Here is a 23232-nt window from a genome sequence, read left to right as displayed (position 1 = left end):
CAGGATGACCCCTAGTCTTTACTGGTGCCTGGTGTTATTCCTCCCCAGATGCAGGACTCTTCACTTGTCCTCATTGAACTTCATGAGGTTTGCCTTCACCCAGCTCTCCAGCCTGTTTGGATCTCATTGGGTGGCAGCACAGCCTTCCAGGGTGTCAGCCATCCTCCACACTCACCACAACCCATCTGGGCAGCCTGTTCCAGTGCCTCACCACCCTCCTAGTGAAGTTTTTCCTTACATCTAATATAGATCTACTTTCTTTCAGGTTAAAGTGTAGGTGATTTATTTGATTGATTACAGTATAGAAAGGCAAAAGAACAATAGTGGGGAAAAAAAAAAGAAAAAAAGGTTTTAAGGAAAAGAAATTATTCCAGAAGAGCTTTTTTTCCCTGATGAAAAACCCAAGGGATGCTGAGCAGGGTCTTACCACAGTCACTCTCATTGTTGCAGCATAGCAAGTGGATGAACTCTTCAAATTAATAAGCCCACCACTATACCCAGATGGTAGAGCTGATGACAATTGTAATCTATCAGCCACTAGCTGTTTCAGCATATGCTGGAGCCATGGGATTTTATCTAACTTTAATTGGGGCCTGACAGGTGGTGAGATGGTCTGCCTTTGCTTGCTGGAGAAAATCTCCTTTCTGTCCTGCTGCAGCATGATTAATTTACCCCCCAAATAATACCTTCTGCTCAGAAGATCAGATGGAAAGTGTTGGATGGGGCAAATCCTTAGACAAGTAGGTCAGTTGTGCTATTGCTGGGCAAGACAGAAGGGCCAGAAACAGCAACATTACAGATGTGGTTCAGCTGGTGATGTTTTTGGGAAGAAGACCATTGCAGGAGGGCTGGCTGGTTGTCAGCCTCTGTGATCTGCAGTTCCATTGGGAATGGGAAGGGACAAAGATCTCTTTTTGAGCTGCCCATCTCCAGTGGGAAGATGCCTGTGCCAGGTACAGCTAAGCCCACAGGCAGTGGGTACGGTCACTGGCATGTCCTGGTTTGATGTGAGTACAGGTACCACAGAGCACAGAAGCTGTGAGACTGTGCAAGACCTCACTAGAGGTCTTTTCCTTCTCCTGTGGAGATTCCAGCTGGTACTTTCAGATCCACAAGAGATTTTTACACATTGGATCACCTGGTTTCTCTATAAATAGGTAAGTATAAATATACTAATATGCATGCCCCACTCAGGGGAATACCATAACCAGTTACTTCCAGGATCTATAAAGATTTAGAGATAGTGAATACTATATCTTTTTGCCCACTGAGAAGCTGCTTACATTTGCATAGGGCTCTTCTTGCCTCAGGCTTGACCTGAGACTGCAGACAGTCTATCCTGCAGCTATTACTTGAGCCTTTTTGCGAGTCTTTCTCATTTACTCTTGCATAGAAGAGCTTCAAATCTTTGTGAATTACTTTTAGCCCTGTCTACCTTCAGCAGATAAGGTCTTTATGCTTCTGTGCTTCATTGTCTGTGATGGAGTCCTGCACATGCACTTAAGTGCAATGGGCTGTGCTCCCTGAGGGACTCTCCAGCTGGCTGGCAATTTCCCCCCTCCTCCCTGTGTGCTCCCAACAGGAGGTGAAACTGTAGCCAGCACAGTCCCCTGGCAAAGCACGGCCTGCACAAGGTGAGGCTAACATCAGATGGCTGTATTAATTTCTTGAGCACAAAGAAAAAATACCTTCCTCTCTTTGCAAGCTGACTGTATGTGCTGTAGATTATACCCATCACACCCCTGCCTGTATTACCTGCATTAATCTAGTACAGCGTGGGATGAAAATGTGCCCCTGAGACTAAGCATGTATGTAATTTAACTACCAGCTGCCAACATGGATGCAAAGTTATCTCTTCAGAGGGTTCATAAAACCCTGTGGATCATGGCATTAAGTAGCTATCTGGTATGCAATGCAGGCACTACGTTTGTGTTAATGTGTGGACACATCATTATATTTCTCAACAAGGCAAATTAGAGCAATGACATGAAATTTTGTCTTGCAAGCCTGAGAACTTTTTATGGTTTTGGGAACCAGCATTAAGACAGACTGTAATATTGGGTGTAAATATTACTATAAAGAGCTATTTGTTGCTGCTTACTGAGAACCAAAGAAGATGACCAAATATAATGTCACTAATACTCAAAGGAAAACTTACATTTTATACACAGCAGCTATGGCTGACCACCTCCTCCTCCATCTTTGTCCTGCTCTTGCTGTGAAGATGCTGATGTGAGGTCTTCCTTTTCTATCTTTTTCTTTATTTTCTTTTTTTCCTTCTTTTCTTTTTTTTTCCTGCCACCATTTTTGATGTCGTTGTGAAAAAAAATCTTGAAACACTTGTATCAGGGTCTAGCTATGTGGCACCTTGTCATTGTGCTACAACCTTTGGCCTGCACAGCTCTTTCTCCTCCTCAATGTCAAGAGCTAGTGGCATCATTTTGTCTGTGGCACCACAGACTTTATCAAAAAAGAGGACTAGATTTAAAGTGGACCACAGCCATCGTGCAATCTTACCTTTCTTCGGCAACACCTCTCCCTGCTAGTGCTGTCATCAGCCCATCTGTTCTGATTAACCACCAGCTAACCTGACTGACTTTCTATAATTCACCCCATAGAAAGGACATTTCAACATGAAATCTGAATAAGTAAAAATAGAACTCAATATTCTACAGAAGCCCTCATTCCCTGTATAAATGCCTGCTTGGTTTCACAGAATCACAGATTATTGAGGCTGGAGCAGACCTCTGAGTCCAGCCTACGACCTAACACCCCCATATTGACCAGATGGAGAAAGGCCTAGCCAGCTCTTGTGCCAGCTGCCTAAGCACCCTAGGATGAATCCCATCTGGACCCACAGACTTGTTAGGGTCTAAGTGGCACAGCAGGTCACTAACTGCTGGATTACAGGAGGGATATTCTGCTCTGCATCCCTGTCTACCAACTCAGGAGCCCAGTTGCCCTGAGGATATTTAATCTTTTTTGCTAAAGACTGAAGCAAAGAAGCTGTTGAGTACCTCAGCATTTTCCTTGCTTTCCTTTACTATGTTCCCTGGCTTTCCTTTTGTTATTAATGTATTTATGAAAGCACTTTTTATTATTCCTAACAGAATTGGCCAGATTAAGTTCTAACTGAGCTTTTGCATCTCTCATTGACTTTCTACATGACCTTACAATGTCCTTAAACACTTCGTGGTTCACCTGCCCCTTTTTCCAAGGTTGATACACTCTCTTTTTTTTTTTTTTTTTCCTGAGTTCTTGCAAAAGCTCCCTGCTCAGCCAGGCTGGTCTTCCCCATTAGCTCATTTTCTGGCACATAGGGACAGCCTGCTCCTGTGCCTTCATAATTTCATCCTTAAAGTAAGCCCAGCCTTTCACAGCTCCTTTGTTTCTGAGGGCTGCTTCCCAAGGGACTCTCCAAACTAGCATCCTAGTCAACCCTCTGGAGGTCCAAGGCAGAGGTTTTGCTGATGGCCCTCACCACATATTGAAAATTCCCTCATATCATGGTTGCTGTGCCCCAGCTGACCTCTGACCACCACATTTTCCACCAGCCCTTTCCTGTTTGTAAGCAGTAGGTCCAGCAGGGCACTACCAAGCTGGTAGGCTCAATTATCAGCTGCAACAGGAAGTTGCAGAAAGTTTCCTCTCTACTTGTTTTCAAAGATCAATATTTAAACACAAAAATAATCAGGATTAGGCCTCCTGAAATGTCCTCCTGCAGATTCACTGTGTCATGGACACTCATAGTTTCTGAGGCTATGCTCAATCTTCCAGGATGGTGGATGCTGGCATCTGTGCAGACTGCACCCTGTTTCCCAGTCAGGGGAAGGGATAAGTGAGCACCAACCATGCCCTGATTTTCATACGGAGAAGGTCTGACTACAATGGTAGTTCACGATGCTGTGTGCTCTCTGCTCACACAAGAGGCACCTGGGGATTATCTCCTTCCATACATTTATTAACACATATATGTAGCAGTACTTGCTGTTCAATAGATACTGATACCTAGTCAGGCCTTCTGCATACTGTATACTGCTTTACACCCAGAAGTTTGTGTTTGATCACAGTAGGGTTTGTATTTTGCCACAAATAATGTTACACAAATCCCTCCAGTCTCCATGTGAAACCTCAAAGGGGGATAAAACATACCATTTTCATTGGTCATTTGTTCTGTGGTTAATCATCTTTGTTCTTATAATTCTATGACTTATTTCTAAATTAAGTGCATATGAGTTTAGTTTCTAGCTGCAATTAATTTCTTTTCTCTGTTAGATGATGAAGACATGTGGTACTGAACATCATCTCTACAGTTCTCTCCAGCCTACTCTTTGATACAGGCACCACAATAAGTGCTTTAAGCCTTGTGGGGTAGTTTCATTAGCACCCCCCCCCCCCTTTTTTTTTTTTAATTAATTTTTCTAAAAAAATCTGATTTTTTTATCAGATTCTTGAGTTGATCAAATTATTCCAGCAGCAATTTCTGTAAACAGCAATGATCTGAGCTTCCAGCTGCTGCCTTCTTGTCTTCTTTGATGCCACCCCGGGTGAGACCTCACTGCTCTCCAGCTTGTTCACTTTGATCCCTCATCCCTTGTGTTTCTAGGAGCCATGAAGACTGCATCTTTTGCTCCTAGATACAGAGCTTGATGCTTGACCGTCCCCAACATTAAATTTCACATTTCACTTGCTGATAGTTTGGGGTGAAACCAGATAAACATCTTGAGAATAAGACCTTGAGATTCAGGTTTCTCTCTGTGTCCTCTACCCTCACTACTGCGCTACAAAGGCTCCTTCTGTTAATTTGCTTTCCAATTCTTCACATGTGACCTTGCAATTGTAAGGAGAGAGTCATCAAGAGGAGTGAAAAGTGATTGTGTGTCGTCCCTGATGTTATCTCAGGGGCTTGGGTATGTCCTTGGCTAGAGGACAGCCAGTCCAAACTCACCCAGCCTGAGGAGAGCTTGAATTGGTGTCTCTCCCTTTTCAGGTGATTGCTCTGACCACCAGCCTTTTTTATTACCTTCAGCTTAAAAATAAGAAGTGAGGTAGTGTCATGTACTCAGCAGAGCAAAATTCTGGTTTAGAGAGTGCATCTCAGGCTCCCTTAGGCACCTTGGTAGAGAGGCAATAGACTTAAATTTGAATCAGACAATTATAAATGACAAAATTTGGCCCATAGTTATTTCATCTTGGGTTTAAAATGTCTCTTTTGATCTTTTATTAGTTATTTATTCGAGAGATAGGCAGCTGCTCCAGAGGTGAAATTGAAGGACACATGAATGAACAAACAGTGGCCAGTGGCATGCAGAATTGAAGCATTCGTGCACACTGGTAGGTCCCATAAACACCTCTGAATAGAACTGCTAGGGCAGATCATAGTAAACTCTGACAGCTGAACTGTTTGTGTTGTGTGCTTTTTGCTTAAAAAGGATGAATTGTATCTTTTGAGTGCATACTGCAACTGTGGTTTAGGAAAAATGAAATAAAGAGAATGCAAACCAGACTTACAGATCATTGGACAAAAATTCAGCAAGTTTCAGCTGTAGATAATTTTTTTTTTCTCCTAATGACCTATTAGGAGAGGTTCAATGAGAAGATCTTTTCTTTCAATACCAGCCAATATTTGTTTTCCTTGACCTTCTAGTTCTCTGAAAATTACTTTTCAATCTAAACAGTTAATAACAATACATGAAACACTGGTTCATTGTCTCTCTTTTAAAAAGCATTTTCTAGCACTGTTCATGTTTCTGATTCAGCCAAGGTCTCCTCAATGAAAAGCTAAAAGGAGTCTCTATTGAATTAATTAGTTAGAAGCAGCCTGTAATGTGTACCCTGGAATTGTGATGTGCACTGGGGCTGGTTATCACAAACCAGGTGAATGTGCCAGGTGAATGTGTATCTGTTGTAAATGGGATTGCTTACAAGGATTTGACTAGCATGAATTAAGAAGATATTTTATTTCAGGCACTGCAAGCTTTGTACAAGGAAACTTTGAGATTCTTTCCAACATAGTTAAATTAAGTATGTTGCTTCTGTTTCTGTATTATTGTTTTTGAAGACACACACACACACACAGAGAAAAAAAAAAACAACCCAACCCCCCCGAATCCAACCAACCAAACAAAAACCCAGATATCCTTTACCTTCCAAGCAGTACAACTGGATATTTAATGACCTGTGGAATATGGTCCATGACAGGAAAACAGTCACTATCACCTAAAATTTATAAAAGCACTTCTAACTGAAAGGCAGAACAGAAAGTTCCAGATTTTGTTTTGCATGTCTTGCATGTCTAGGCTATCCATCTCACTTTTATGGGCTGTCTGCCTCTTCACTCCTGATATTTTCCTAAGTGCACACAGGGACAGAGCCTAATAAAAGTCAAATTAATTTCAAACGAAGAGATATTTTCCTCCAACATTGCTCTTTTTTTGCAAAAAAGAAAGCCTTTAGTGAAAAAATTCTTATTAATGCCAAAGACAATGCCTCTGTTCATCATTTATCCGGTAGAGAAATTCTTCAGCCTGTTCCTACCAAAAACCAGAAAAGTACATAAGGCTCACTGAATGCATATTGCTATTTCTGCTGCATTAGTGGGACCAGATGGACTTTTGATCTGACCTATTGTGGAAGTTGAATTGTATTTTTATTTTTATCAAAGATGCATTGAATGGAATAAGAAATCTTAGAGGTTTTATTGTAGTTCTGCAGATTAAGAAATATATGTCCCAGCTGTTATCCCTTTATACCCTTCCATGAAATATGAATAAGAATTAGTTGCAGCATACATTAAAAGAACATATCTGCATATGCCTTTTGCACATTATATGAAAGCAAGAAAATATATTCTTGCTTTTTGTGTCCATTAGTCACTACTCATCTTTCTCTTCCTGTTGCATCATGCAGAGAGTGTGGTTGGCATCACCTGACCCACATGGTCAATCACACAGTCCAAAAATCCATTGGCACACATCATAGACAATCAGCTGGCTAAAAATGTCTCAGAAATAATGGATTATATGGATTACTTCACAAAACTACTAACTGAGAAAGGGGCAGATTCATTAGGAACATTTACTTATTGGTGTTAAAAACTCAGCTGGGGAATTTTGTGTTTCAAATTAATCATGCCTGGGGAAGGCTTCCTCAGCTGCTGTATTTGGGTCACAGCAGACTGGTTCCATATTCTCTTTAGTTTTTACTGGTTTTATTGGACTGTGGCTCGTTTGTTTCTTTTGTCTTCTCTGCTCCCAACAGGCTCTTTGCCTCTCTCCTTTTTGTGAGATAACAGTTTGCAGCCCAGTGGCCTCAAACCACCTGTATGGAAGCTGTCTCTTCAGACTGGCAGAAGTTTAAATACATTTTTTCCCCAAGACTACCACAAGCCAATTCTACAACAATCCATCTGAATTTACAATTTTATCTCTGGGCCCAGCCATGTAAGGGGAAACTATGCCCAGGCTCTGTAAGATCTTCCAAAAAATCAGTCCTACTTTTAGCTCAAGAGTTGTACAGCTCAAGACTCAGCTATAAAACACCTATGCACAACTCAATGCCTCATTTCCCTTTTCCTTTGTGAGTCCTTTGGGGGATACAGTGCACTTCTGCACATAGCTTCTTCTTTAAGTCACACATGTCTCCTGCAGCTTATCTCCTCACTCCTTAGCTGTTTCCATAGTGAAAATGACCTCATTTCTGCAAAAATTGATCCCTTAGCTTTTCTCTCTTGCTCAGGCTTCCTTGATGACTTGAAGTCCATCTCAGTTACCATTTGATGTGGACTCTAATTTGCTTCATCAAGTGACCAGTTCCCTACCAGAACAGTCAGTTGGTGACTACGTGATGAAAAGCCAACTCTTATATCCTGCACCATAGGCTTTTTTTGTTGCCTAAGGAAATGCCTCTGAAAGGGGCAGTCTCCAAAGTTCATTGGCCCTTCTCTGCTAGTCCTAGCCAGGTGCAAGCAATTCTGCTATCTTCCAGGGATTTGCTTCTGTGTGAAGCACCCCATGGAGAACACCCAGGATCCCTTGAAAATGCTGCAGTGTAAAACATCAAGAAATCAAAAAAATCTTCAGTTTCAGTAACTTTAGTGTTCTGTGTATAGAGCTACAGTGTGCCTTAAGCAGCTGATTAAGACTCAGTCCTTTAAGACTGGTAGAATTTTTTGGAAAGCTTGGTCTGCGAATGAACAGCAGCAGTTTTCAGTTTTCAATCTCTGTGACAGTTTAATCAAAGTGAATACCTTTTTTTTTTACTTTTCCTAAATATGTTTTCACTCCTCATTTAGTAAACACACACAAAGAGCAGACCAGGCTAGGTTTGATACAACATTTGTTTTTCTTCATTTACCTAGCCAACTCCAGTAATCTGTCCTGGCTGACTCAGACCTGCTAATGGTCTGTAGCCAATAGCTGGCCTGTGATTCTTTCCCAAGATAACAGGGAAGCTGGGATTTCATACATGTTTCTGGGTTCCCCTTTTGTTAATTCATGCTTGCAAAATTGGAAATACCAAGATCCATCAGCTGAGTTTGAGACACTCACTGGCATCACCAACAGGACAGTCATATTTATCCTTTACATAGCCAGTTATTATTGTGTAAAGTGGGAAAAGGATAGACCAGTGCATGTTAGAGAACTATTTCAGCTTTGGACAAGTTCTTACAATGATTGTTTTCAGTGAAAATGTGCATAAAGTAATTGCATAGCAACAACCACATGGAAATGATGTACAGTGAGGCAACACAAACCTTTTCTTATTCCAGGACAGGCCAGGTGCTGGAAAAGGGGCAAGACCTGGTTTAGCTTAGTTCTTTACTTCCACACAGCATGCCACATCCTGGAGTCAGTGCTTGAAGTGGGTTGGAGAAGTCCTAGGTATCTGTCCCAAGGACATTTGCCAGCTTACAATGTCTATGAATCTACAAAACCCTGGGAAAGCCAAAGACTACCTCTAAAGAAAACAACCATATCTGCAGTCACAGCATACAAGACTTTGGGTGTCCCTGTTCTACCAAACATCAGAGTTGCTGAACATTTTAAAGTGATTGAGGAAGACCTAGCAGTGAATTAATCAGTGTATGATTCCTCCCCCCATAGAGAGTAGTACTTGAGTGGGAAATTATTCAAAACAGGCAGAACAAAGTAGATGTTATCAGTCTGACTGTCATTCTGTTCAGTTTGGGGAATCCTAACTGGTCCCTAAGGAAAGAGAAATCACATTCTTTCATCCACATTGTGCTGGTAAGGGGTGGTATGTTCAAATTACTGGGAATATGTTGTATTGGTTAGATGGCAGGGAGAAAGAAGAGGTCTCTTAATTAGCAGCCTGCTTTCTGAAGTAGGCAGTGGTACAAGCTCAGCTGAAAATTTCTGAAAGAGGAGACAAATAACAAGGAACTGGCAAGAGAACTTATTCACTTCCTCTGTAAGTAGCTACAAGTTACATTTCTTGCAAGTTGCCAGTTCTTGCACCTTTTATATGTGACCTTTTTAATAATAAGGGCCCAGATCAGTTCTTTGAAGTTAACAATTTGGCTTAATGTATGACAAAGTCTGAAGTCAAAACACATAAGGAAAGGTTGAATTAAAAGTACTCTTTTATTGCTATAAAAGGGAGTGAAGTTATACATCTCTTCTCATGTATGCCCTTTAGTTTCTGATGCTCTTTAGATTTATGATGGAGTGCTGACTGAAAGTTATAAATGGAATATAGATACTGGACAATGGAAATACTGCTTGTCAGTCTGCATAATATGAGCAGCCACTCAGTCAGCGGAATTGATTTCAGGTTTAAATGTACTTTCTGATGCTTCTCCTACCCCAACACCCTTTCTTACATGCCTCTTTCTGAGATACTACCTTACCATGAGATACTTGATACCTATTTATATCTGTCTCTGTTGAAGGAAAATATCTGACTACCCAGTAGTAAGGTCTGTTGAGGTTGGATTTGACTCACACGAAAACGTGCTGTTTGACCTTTCACCAAAGAGAGTGGCACTTCTCCTTTAACCCAAGTTTCTTAATGGAATTGCAAAAAGAGTTTAAAAGAGACTTTTCATATTAAAAAGGCCTATGTACACAGAATACACAGAGGGTCTTCATTTTGCCTTGGCTACATATGGAGCATTATGCTATGGGAAATGTCACCTGAATACATCATAAGTTTGAAATCTATCAGTTATCTTGTTCTCAGCACTACAGGCAAATAAACACAAACACATTCAAGCAGTGTATTTTCTTCATGGTGGTACATGGGATAGATCAGATAATTGTTAAATTATTCTGTTTTGATTTTGGATGGTAAGTTTTCCCCTGATTCTAAGCACATAATCTAACAGCTGTAGCGAGAGAGGGGGAGAGATTTAACTGTGATATTTTTCTCGGTCACCTATATATTGGGTAGAATTCATCTGATAAGATGTTCACTTTTACAGAACAAGAATCTGCATTTAAGTCTGAAGTATAGATTGTCTTTATTGTTAAGGGAGAAGAATGGACACCAGTTTATGTAGACTGAGTGTAACTGAGCACAATAAACGTCCAGCACCATTGGAGACACTCTAAACAAATGTCCCTGACCTCCAGGTGCCAGTTCAGCAGGTTGTATGTCCAACAGGTCCTGCAACACGTGTCAGCCTATCCTGGGACATCTGCAATGGTAGGAAGTATCTATGAATCTGAACATGGGTGCAACAATGGTGTAGACATAGTAGTGGTGCAGGAAAACCTGTATTTGATTTCCCTAAAGGCTCAGTTTATCAGGATTTTCAGACCATGTTTTTACAGACCATGTCTATGAACATCATCAGAATTCAGCAGCAGACCTGATTTCTTTCTGGATCACAGAACAGCTTTCACTTACGTGATTGCTTTCTGCATAGATCTTTTGCTCGTGGTGGAGAAGGCAGAAGACATTGCCCCAAGAAGGATCCAATATTTAGCTTTTGCAGGAGACTGTTCTAACTACCAGATTATAAGCTCTGCTGCAACAATTACTTTCCATTGCTCCCTGCAGATGAGTACATCTCTATAGGAAAGCACTGTAGCTTAATTGGATCAAAACCTTGGAGCACGAAAGGAAGAGTGCTTTTGTTGCTAGATAGTCAGATCATTAGCATAGAGAGGAGTCTTCAGTTAAGTTTTTTTTGTGCTAATGCATGTTACACAATTTACCCAGTAACTGACTAAATGCATAATAATGCAGTATAAACTAAGAACTCCTTGGTGTAAAGGCTTTGGCACTCACATCCCTTCAGTCCTAGGTTAAATCCCATGAAGATTTGGAATTGTGGACATAGAATTACATTCAAACATATATCATGTAGGAATGGAGTGTCCTGATGACAAGAATGGGCATGGCTTTGAGTGAGGAAGCTTGAGCTCAAGTTTCCTTTCTGTTTGAGGCTGAACACAGTTGCAGTGAAGGTCAACTACACCCTCAAGACATGTTTTCAGTGTCAGAACTCGGGGTGAATTTTTTCATCTGTCCTGGTGAAACTGTTTCAATTTATGTCAGTTCTTAATTGCCAGAGAACTAACATGAATAACCAACTCACTAAACTTTATAGATAAGTCACTCAGACTTGAGAAAAGGAAATAATAATTTGTATTTACCCTGTATTCCAAGGAATCTGTCTATATACAAGATAGAAGCACATCCTATAACATCTGTGGTTGACCATTCCGTAACATCTGTCTGCAGAAAGCTGATTCTTAGTGCATATGTTTCTCACAATTCATTGAGGAAGGAGTCAGGTGCTAATCTTAACCAACAAAAAAGAGATGGATCAGTTATGTGAAATTCAGATAATTATACCTCAAAGGTCCTGAAATGTGAGCGTGTTTGTATGTGGGGGGAATGTATAAATGTTGGTGGGTTTGCTTTGTTTGTTTGTTGTTGTTGTTCTGTCTCAGCTGGTGCTCAGTTACTTACACACTCCTGGAAACCTGAAATGTTTCATTTTAAAAATGCCATTTCCAGAATGTGGACATTTGCAAAACTTTTTCCTTCTTTTGGACATGCAGAGGGAGGTAAATTTGAAGAAAATTCCATCACATCCCAGTTCTTAATGTGCATATAATTCCCACATTGATGAAACCACAAAACTTCTGTTTTAGTAGTAACCTGCTCTTTCCCTTCCTTTCTCCTCAGAGGTAAAATCCTACACAAACTTACAGATAATGTTAGAAGATCATAATCAGGAATGCCAAACTAGACACAAAAATAATATGAATTGTAATTAGTGCTTAACAGGTGCCTGTTATTTGCCTTTAGGTTTTCTTTTGTGAGTTTCTTTACAAAGAACTTTGCTGGGAATGAGTTGACCAATGGCTCCTCATATCCCATAACAGCAGCCCCAGCACTTAAGCTAAAGGAGAATTTTCATTATCTCTCTCTCAAAATACCACGGTGATGAGCACTGGGGAAATGACTATTAATCATTTGTCAGCAGCAGCAGAATTTATTGATCTTTTTCAGGCATTTAATCATATGAGAACAAGAGCACGAAAGTACAAACTTCACCTGGACAGACTGCTCAGTGTTTTATATTGTTTCTCACAGAAATGTCTCAGAGAAGTCTCTTTAAATGATGCTTAAAAGAGTCCAAATCTTTCTCTCTGAACAAACGAGTCCTAATGCCAGGAGGAGAAGGGGGGGGGAGGCAGTCTCAGACCTGGCCAGCCTGAGACTGGCCTAGCAGTGGCAGGGGGGGGAAGGCTGGGGGAGGGGGGAAGAGCAAGCCCTGGGGGTCTTTGGGTAGACCCTCAGGTGGGGAGAAAGGAAGTGTTGCAAGGCCTTTGGGTGTGGTGTAAGGGACTCTGTACGCCTTGGGATGTCTTTGCCACTGTGCTTGTAGTTTTCTGTAAAACACTAATTTCTTTTTTTATCCATTTAAACTTTCCATCACTCTTCAATGTGTTTGTGTGAGTGTCATTCTTTTGTCCCTCTCGGGGCAGGAGAGGATCTGTCCAGCTCTAAACCAGGATAGTTGTTTAGCTACCATGAGCTCTGTCACCTCATTCCAGCATGGATGACTAAGGAAAGAAAGCGAAAATTTGCATGTATAGAACATATTTGTACCCTAGGGTAGGCATGAGCTCACTGTGATTTCCAGCCTCTCAGACTGAGTGAAGACTCATTAGCACTATTATTAACTGTGATGCTGTCATTTCTGCGTTTGCATGGGAATAATTTGCAGGTTTAATGACAGACCCACCCTCTCCCATGGGCTGAGCTCACCTTGTTGTGGAACTGACTAATGCAAGGTTTGTTGGTGACTGCAAGGCATTACTTTTTCCTTTTCTCAGCTGCTTGTTGTCTTTAAACTTGATTCTCACAGCAAACCATTCACTTGTTCTAAATTACCAGCAAATCCATTTATAAGCAGACGTCATAAATCACCTTTTACAGTATTTTATTAGTCAAAATCTGATTAATTAGGTTTGAGTTCTTTTATTTCTGAGTAATTTGAATACTTATGAACTAAAATTTAAATAATTATAACCTTCTCAGAATATTTTAAAGAAAGACCTATCAAGTATAAAGTTGAATTTTCAATGCCTCATTTAGCATGCTGCTAGGAAGGAAAAGAAACTTATTAAAATATTTTGTATTGGAGCTTTAGAATTGAAAAGAGAGACCTAGAATTCTGATTACTAATTAAGTTCACATTTAACACAAATAAAACATAGAGGGTTGTAAGAAAGTTTGAAAAATAAAAAAGCCTACAGAGATCTGTACTTTTGGTGCTATAATTACATTGGTATTTTTGTATTATTATAGTTATTATCCTGCCAATACCCCTGACAAAAAAGCCACTATTAAATCATCTGAAGTTGATAGTGGTTGCAAATGTATGTCTGTGTGTGCAGAAAAATGGGAAAAGTTGTAGAAATATTGAACCAGGTTCTGATTTCACATAGTCCCAAATCCTTCACCAACTTAACTGTAGCTACTGCAGCACAAATTTCACCTTGTATCCATGAGCAATTCAACAGAGGTCAACTTGAGAAGGACCTCACTCAAGACAAGCATAGCTACTTACCCTTCGGCTTGTAGGACTTCCTCTGAAGTCATCTGCCAAGAGCAAGCGAGTGAATTATTGGTTGCAAACTCAAAGTCAGATAAATATATTGAACACTGTAGTACTGTCAGGACGTTGACTTGGCTTACAGCCCTCTCCACTCACCAACTGAGAACAATGAATATGTCTCCTGAGAGACTCTTCAGTGTTGCTCTTGGCTGCAGGAAATGAATAAGAAAGAATGAGGCTGGAAGGGCAAAGTCTGATACTGGTCACTGCTCCTTGCTTGCAAAATCTGTCCAGCCACGGACAGAAATAGTGTAGTCATAACCTAGCTGGCTCCAACAGGGCTGGTGTAGCAGCTGGGATACATGGAAACTTCTAAGGGCTATGCATGAAGGTAGCAGGGTAGACCAAACTTTGCAAGTTATGCATGAGCTCAGAGTCTACAGGGAAATGAGCAGTGTGCAGAAATATGACTTTTGTGCTCATAGGAACTCCATAATGTGTCTAGAGCCTAAGGCCTCTAGAGTTCCTGCCCAGTGACAGGACGACTAAATGCTCTGAACCTTAGTACTGCATTCTAAGTGTGAATAGAAAAATGGCCTAGGAAAATCCAGGGGTTTTTGTTAAGAAATACTGATAGTCTGTTCTGGAAAATGGTGGTATTCCTTTTCTCCTCTTCAGTAAATTAAATGCTTTTGCACTAATAAAAATCAACCATAACAGGAACAATGGAAACTGTTGAATAGTAACACTTAGGATATATCTGGCTCAGCTGTCACCTCAGCTGAATCAAAGTAACCTTGGAACACCGTAAGTAACTTTTGTGGTGGGTTGAAAATTCCCCCCAACATTCAATTTGCCAGACCAGCCCAGTTGGAAGCAAATGAAGCTATATTTACAAGCAAAACTACAATCTACAATGAAATGCAATGAATATGCAAAAAATACACAGTATTTACAAAAATTTACAGGTATTTACAATTTATAAACAGCACAAGAATCCCCTTGGCCAAAACCCAGGGGAGCTGCCATTAGCTTCCTGCTCCCTGCCCCCCTTCCTATCCCCCTGGACACGAAGGGACAAGTGAAAGAGTAGAGAATTTGTTAGAACTTAGCCAAAACAACGCAGCCAAGGTCAAGCTGAAGCAAGTTAGTATCTCACAGAGCAAAGAAGCCAAAAGAGAGAGAGATAGTTTACAGAACTAATTCTAATGGTAGAAATCTCTCCAATGGAATTGTTTAGAAGTATCATCATTTCCCTTTTTACACCCAAGAGTGATTTATTTACATTTTACTACTTTCTCTTCATGGAAAATTTTAAAGGTAAAGCCTAAAACTACCACAACTTTATACCTGTAAGAGACATCATGTAAAACTCCTGGTCAGATATACCACATCTGAAATATCAGTACAACTTGAGCAGAAGGTGGACAAAAGCCTGGAGATCTGAGGCAATCTGAGCAGGAAGCATTTTGGCATAGGCTGTGTACTACATTTAGCTCCATTCACAGCAAGTAATAGTGTCAGGAGAAGAACAGAGAAAGGCTGACTAGTTATGTATGAGCCCAAGTGTTTCCATCACCTTGGTCAGGGCACCAGAAAAGTCTCTCTGCTCTACTAAAATGTGTTTTTCATGAAATACTTGTGCCCTATCCATTTCCTATTTGTCCAAAATTGGCCACTGGATAAAGGTCATCAGGCAGACCTAGGGAGGTTCACACTCTCAAGCAGATAGTGCAATAGCATATGCCACAGGTCATATGCTGAAATCGTGTTAGCAAAACTGTAGCAAAATGCTGTTAACTGTAGCAAGCAACACTCTCACAGAATCACAGAATCACAGAATTAGTAAGGTTGGAAAAGACCTCAAGGATCATCAAAGTCCAACTTGTCACCCAAGACCTCATGACTACTAAACCATGTCACCAAGTGCCATGTCCAATCCCTGCTTGAAAACCTCCAGGGATGGTGACTCTACCACCTCCCTGGGCAGCACATTCCAACAGCTAACAGCTCTCTCTGTGAAGAACTTTCTCCTCACCTCAAACCTAAACTTCCCTTGGTGCAGGTTGAGATTGTGTCCTCTTGTTCTGTTGCTGGTTGCCTGGGAGAAGAGACCAAACCCCACCTGTCTACAACCTCCGTTCATGTAGTTGCAGAGAGGGAAATTTTCAGGTAGTTTACAGAGGGAAGGTTTTAATTTAAGACATTTTCTTCCTTAGTGCTTAAATGAATAATTTCAGCAGCATGGTCTGGTTCCCAAAGCGCGAGAAGTCTGGGCAGCTCATTGTTCTAAATGTGTTTTCTACGACTGCTACCTGTCTGATATTAAGCTTTACTCAGAAGGAGACGTCAGTCCTCGTACCACCTCTGTTCACTCATCTGTCTATTCTATCACAGCTTAGGGCATGAACTCTTGAGGTACTGAAGCTTTTGGTTTTGAGAAACCCAAGATAAATTCTCTTTGGCCAAGTAATATGTTTGGAAACAAGGTTCCTGGTTTTGCAGAACTAGTAAGCAGCGGATCAGAGTGTAAGACATTTTTCAGTCATATGTGGCTAGCAGTTGGTAGATATCTCCACTTTAAAATCCACAGGATCTGTCTTCTGGTCTGGTTTCATTAGTTCTCTTGAAGAGCCAGGTCTGCCTCTCTGTGTGGGTAGGGAACCTTCTGTTGCATCAACACTATGGTATGTGCTTTCCTTGCTCCTGTTTGTGAGCACCTCATGCCCCAAGACTTGCTTTATACAATGTTGCAGACTGGGTTAGCTGCAGGGCAGTTCCTCACTGTTATTAGTGCTCATACCAGCCACAGCACTGTGACACCATTTGAGGCTTCTCCCCTCAACACAGGAAGTATTTCCCCTTGTTGTAATCCATGTTTTGCTGATGCATCAGCACAAACCCCAGATAACAGCAGATGTTTGGGCATTTAAAACACACAGAGAGCACAGAAAAGTGCTATTCTGGAGATTAGTCCATGACTGTGTGTTCTGTGAAAGCAAAACTAGACCAAGAGGTGAATGCTGGGGCTCAGATGCCTGGTGCAACACTGACACTTAAAAACCACATTTTCCAGCTGAAGGTCTCCTGGAGGGATCTTTGCCAAATCTATTAGCAGCAGAAGGGCAGTGGCATTATGTTTGACTGACATGATCAGGACTTCTGGTGGCAGGGGGATTTTCTAACCTCTCTATAGCTCTTGGCAGTCAAAGTCCTCCTTGATCCCCCTTGCCAGACTTTCTGCCCTGGAAGCAGTGGAGAAAAGCCTGGGATGATGGCAGTGAACAGGGGAGTGATAGCAGGATTCAGGGCAGGCAGCAGACAAGAGTCTTACTGCAAGGAGAGTCTGAGATGGGAAGAGAAAGCAGGCATGAGAGTTGACAGAAAATGAGCACAGAGGAGCCTGGGGGGATGTGACTGTGAAGAAGAACTGCACAAGAGGAGGGAAAAGTGAACAGTTGGAAGTGAAAACCATGGATTTTTTTTTTCAGGGAAGAATTTCCCCAGCACAGGGCAAAACTGGAGCAAGTGTAATGAGGAGCAGCTCACACGCAGTGGCCAGCAGGGCTGACCCAGCCTGCGGCAGGGCAGTGACCACCTGCCAGCTGGCCCTGGTTCGGTGTCATACTCTGTCAAACAGTATTTGCAATGTTTAGAGTAGGTCACTGAACTGTTAAAGGTTACCTGGGGGCTTTTCACACTCATCTGTATGTACTGCATAGTAGAGAGATCTGTTTTCACCTGGCATACCCTTTCTCAAAAGCTTGGATTCAGCCTAAAGCGCAGTTGTGAGCTGCAGGATGTCTCCCTCAATATTAATACCTCCATCAACACTAGTACTTTTGTGCTTCTTATCTTATGGGCATTCTGGTGTGCTGATTGCTGCTAGTGACTGGGTGGCTTTTTTTAGTGTGACAAAAACAGACACAGGTGAAAGCTGCTGTGCAAAAACCAGCCAAGCACAAAGTCAGAAGAAATCATATCTTTTCCTGGTGGCAGGGATTTTCACTGTGATTCATTGTGTGGCTGCTGGGCTCACAGCTCTCTGTGGTTTTTTAACTGCTGCAGGCAAAAGCCAGATCAATCCGTTTTAGGTGTTTGTTTCATTGTCAGTATTCTGTACTGTCAGTCACAAAACCAGGGGACACTCACCCAGAGACAAACAGATGATGGCAATTTATGGAGTGCCAGATGGGGGTGCGTGATTCAATACTGAGAGGAACTGCTAACTAGAAAGGCCATCAAACAACACAGTATCTACATTTTCCATATGATCATGGTCTGTCAGATCTTTGCCAGCCACAGATATCCACAAGCATGACGTTTGCATTTTGGTGCACCTCCCTACCCAAGTAGGTATCATTTTACATCAGAGCATTTCCTGGAGACCAGCACATTTGTTATCTGCCTAACTGAAGCATGGGAGAAAACCCAGCAGAATTTCAGCGGGAGAATAATATCTCAATTTTTCTCCAGGAAATTACATCTCACTAGAACAAATTAAATACCTGTCTTTAATGCAGGAATTTACAAAATTAAAAATTATCTTTTGTCTTTAAAATACCTATGAACTTTGGCAAAATAATTCCAAAAATATTTTGTTTGACATTATACCCCTACAGTGTAAAAGCCAATCTGTCCTCTTTCTAATGTAGATATAATGGGCTTGATTTGCTCTTCACACTATTGTTGTGCAAGAGCAAGCCCATTGCCACAGGCACATTGCCCCCCTCCTCCCACCCCCTCCCCCCAGCTGACATAGGGAAAGTTAAATAGTCTGATCCCAGGGAGCTGGAGTCAATGGGCTGCCATCATCTGAATCCTGCAAAAGACAGATCCCTTTGGTATGCCTCAGCACTAATGACATGATCTTCCTGGTGGGGAGCAGCTTTCACGTTCTTTGATCATTATGACTCCATGACCATGACCTGTGCCTTCACTGGGTCTTACTCCAGCAGCTCTCCAGTCCAGGCAGATGACAGGAAGATGTGGTGGCTCTGACACAACGATGGAAGCAGGTCTGGTTCTAGGACATGTGAGTTGTAGCCAGGGTTTCCATCAAGAAGATGGAAGATCCATCAGATCCGTTAACAAGGGCATTGTGCCACTCGTCATGGTTGTCCATGAAGGTACTTGCACTGTGTCTTTTGATGCTTGAACGAGTCTGACCAAATTCTGACTGCCTTCCTCATGGGGGTAGTCACTTTGGACAACAGTCATTAAATGTTATTAGTACATTACTAATGCTTGAAGCTTGGGTTTGTTAGTTTGGTTTTAATTAGTCTACAATACCCACAGCTCTATCTGAGATTCATCTTGTAACTTTAAATGGAAAGACAGAATACACACATACTAAACATTTATTTAGTCTAATTCATTTTTCATACACACTGCAAAGTTTCAGATTTTAAACCTATCCCTTGACTGTGGGAGGAGAAAAGAAAACCCCCTGCTTCCTTGTGGCTCTTCAGTTATACCACAAAATCACTCTGTTGCATAGCCTTGATGCTCACAGCACTCCTGTGATGAGTTCCTTTTGCAAACATGCTTGTGTCTGACATTGCTTACTCTTCCCTGATTCAGTTTATATACATGGAGTCTGATCCAGAGGGCCATTCAAATCCATGGGAGTTGGTCTGGATCAATTTCTGATCAAGCTTATGTCTGAAATAGCCTAAAGTAGAAGGACTTTGGAGCAGAAAAGACTTTGTAGCATGTGCTTACATCATTCTAAGTGTGATAGTGCAATAATAAAGTACTGAGGTAATTAAGCCTTGGTTGTGAACCTTCTCTGGCATAACAACAGGAATGCCAAAAGATGCACTGAGAGGAAATTATAGGGGAAGGTGGAGGAGGCGGGGGGGGGGGTAGGCAACCAGAATAATATTATATCCCCTTGCAGTTCCCTTGAAGCTCTGTAGAAATAGAAGCATTGCTGTCAGTCAGTGACTATGATTTTGGTTTTGTTCTTCCCTGTTCCTTGTTTGGGAAGTAAGAATCTTCTTTCCTCCTGAGAAATAGCAATTCTGTTTCCTGGGGCTTCGTACTCCCTTTTTCTCCTTCTCCTGTCACCCATCTCCATTGATTTAAATAATCTTACACATTTTGTCAGGCAGCCAAATACTCCCATAGTCAGATTTTGTCCTCTTGCTCACAAACCCTATTTTCCCTTGTTTGTAAGTATTCCCTTGTTCCCACTGACAGAAAGCCATTGAAAAACCAAGGCTTGCTTCTTCAGCTCTTTTTCTGTGGCTCCAAGGGGGCTCCTTTTCATGGGGGAGAAAAACTTGGCAGGAACGTTAACATGAGCCAGTGATAAGGGCTGTTCCCTGACACAGCACCTTGGCTCATCTACCAGCATCTACTTGTGCTGAGGAAAGGGAAAGGACCATCCTTTTCCTCCTTTCTTTGTCTGCCAGTCATTTGCTTGCATCCTTACCTGCTATTACCTGATACACTCCGTGTCACCAGGATAACAAATTAAGTGGCTCTTTCTCGGTTTATCAAAGAGCAACTCCACTCTAGAGAGCTCTGTGGAGCCACCTGGAAGAGGAACAGATCAGCAACTACCTGGTTTGTCAGGTTGTTATGGAGGTCACAAGGCTGAGGGGTATCCCACTCTTAGCTGGCTGTCTGCAGCGTTCCCCGTGCATGCATTGCAGTGGGAGTCTGGCTAATCACAGCTCCCAGTGACTATCCATCCTCCTGCCCACATGCCTTGGGATGCTGTGAGGCACAGCAGCAGCATTGTGAAGTGGAAGTCTCAGACTTCTCAAGAGCTCCTTTTTCACCCCAGGAAGGAACTTGTACTGTTCAAAGTACAGGACTTGTTCAAACTACTTGTACCATTCAAACTGCATGAAATCAGCAAAAGGGAGCAGAAAATCTTCTCCTTGTAACTGGCTGTGGCACTCTCAATATCAATCACAATAATCCTGTGCATTTGTAGTGCTTATTTTAAACTAGTTAGAGATGAATTATAGAGACTTGGGTAGTTATATTTGCATTGATGTGTAACACCTTCTCAGGTATTACACTAATTTCTCATATTCTACTTCAGTATCTGACTGCAGTAAATATAATTTTATATTAGTTAATAAACATACTTCATAAAATCTGTTTTGCAGAGGAGACCAAAATCAGGCTGTGAGCTGTAATAAGTATTCATAGAGGAGTTCTCACTGTCTTCAAGAGGGGTGCATATAAAAACAAAGGGAAGGATCTTGTCTTTGCATAGTGGTTAGGGGTAGGATCATCTCTTTTAAATTGCATCTATCTATGGTATAAGCATTTACAATGAAAAGAGTAACCCTAGGCTTCTTTCAGAATCAGTCCAGAGAAGTAGACATTTTCACTTGACCTATTTGTAGCCATCTATTTTAGTATGAAATGATCCCTTCCCCCCACCTTGCCTATTTCTGTAAATTGACTGTAAAGAGCAGTGTAGGTACTAGCTGAGAGGTAAATGCCTACATGGCAAGTTTTTGCTTTTGGCCAAATGAATCAGTGGATGCTCAGACCCTCACATTAAAGTAATAGGTCAGTTTGGGACAATATGCTCATACCAAGGACTATTCTGTTTCTGCCTTTTTCATCTCTGCCTTTCCTATCTTTATTTTCATCTTTTACCTCTTCCCCATCTTTCTATGTCTCTTCCTTTACTCTGCACTAATTTCCAGTCCTTTATTATTTTATTTCATGGAATTGTTTCCAATAATATAATTAATGTAAGCCCTTAAAATATTACTAAGATTTTGAAGGTAGCATGCCAGTAGGAGAAATGAGAAGTAGGAAAGCTTGTAACTCTCAGAACTACTGTGTTGGCCAGGTCCCAAGATTATCTTCACAGACAGGAGGAGTAGAAATATACATTGTAAAATAAAAACTTAAACTCTTCAGAACTTGAATGAGTCCTGTACATAAAATGTGCTACATTCAGACAAATGTATTCCAGGGAAGACCTGTTTCATGTGTTTGCTTAACAATGTCAATATTCTCAGTTGTAGAACATGGCATTCTATTCTTGTGTTTTTACAGTTAGCTATAGTTTGGGGACATGTATTCATTTCCTCTTTATTAGTCTGACTGATGAGGTTTCAACCTGGCTTTGTTGAAATGCCTAGGAATCAACTCTGGACTTCAAAATCACAGAATCACAGAATATATCTGGTTGGAACAGACCTTCAGGATCAACTAGTCCAACCTTCAGACCAGCATTAGAGGGTCAACAATAAACAATGTCCCTAGGAGCCAGATCCACACACCTCCAGGGATGGTGACTCCACCACTTCCCTGAACAGACCATTCCAATGTTTCATAACCCTTTCAGTGAAGAAATATTTCCTAATATCCATCTTAAACCTCCCCTGGCACAGCTTGTAACCATTTCCTCTAGTCCTGTTGCTTGCCACCTAGGAGAAAAGGTTGGCTCCCTCCTTGCTCTGACCTCCCTTCCCATTGTCCCTTGTCCTATCACAGGGCACAAGTGAGAAGAGGCTGTTCCTTCCTGACACCCATCCCTCATATATTTACACACATCTATTATATCTCCTCGCATTCTTCTCCTCTCCAGACTAAAAAGGCCCTCTGTGCTGGTTTGAGCTCTGACTGGAGTTTAGGAGCTCAAATGACAACAGACTGAGATTCCTCCCCCTCCCTTTTACCCAGCAAGGTACAGAGGGAGGAAAAGAAAGAAAAAAAAAAGGGTAGGGGAGATGAGAGATAAGTTCACGAAAGAAATAGTCTGGAATTGGTTTGGAAGTAGAAGAGGTAAATTTTTTAACAACAACAACAAATATATATATATATAGCAGTAACAGGGAGGGTTCACAAAGGTAAGGAATGAGGGTAAATGGGAGAATATACAAAACCAAGCCTGGATGGCCTTGTATTCCCCTGGATCTGAGTGGATTCAGTTGGAAGAAGTAGGTCCCGGCCACGTGTTCAGTGAAGAAGGCAGTGGCGGCAGCAGCAGCAATGTTCTTTTGAGTGGACAAGGCAGAAAAGAGATGTCTGCCCTTTTTATAGGCTTGCTGGACAGGAAGGGGGTGTGGAATAGACAAGCTTTGAGCCAGGGGACTCCTGGGACCAGGGAAGGAACCAAGTCCCACCTGGATCAAATTTCTTTTGTCCACCTGAGGGGCTGGGTTCTTTCAGCCTCATTCAGGATGGGTGTAACCCAGCACAAC

Source organism: Indicator indicator, chromosome 1, assembly GCF_027791375.1.
Source record: "Indicator indicator isolate 239-I01 chromosome 1, UM_Iind_1.1, whole genome shotgun sequence".
In the NCBI taxonomy this organism is placed as follows: domain Eukaryota; kingdom Metazoa; phylum Chordata; class Aves; order Piciformes; family Indicatoridae; genus Indicator; species Indicator indicator.
Note: the sequence above shows the minus strand (reverse complement) of the source record.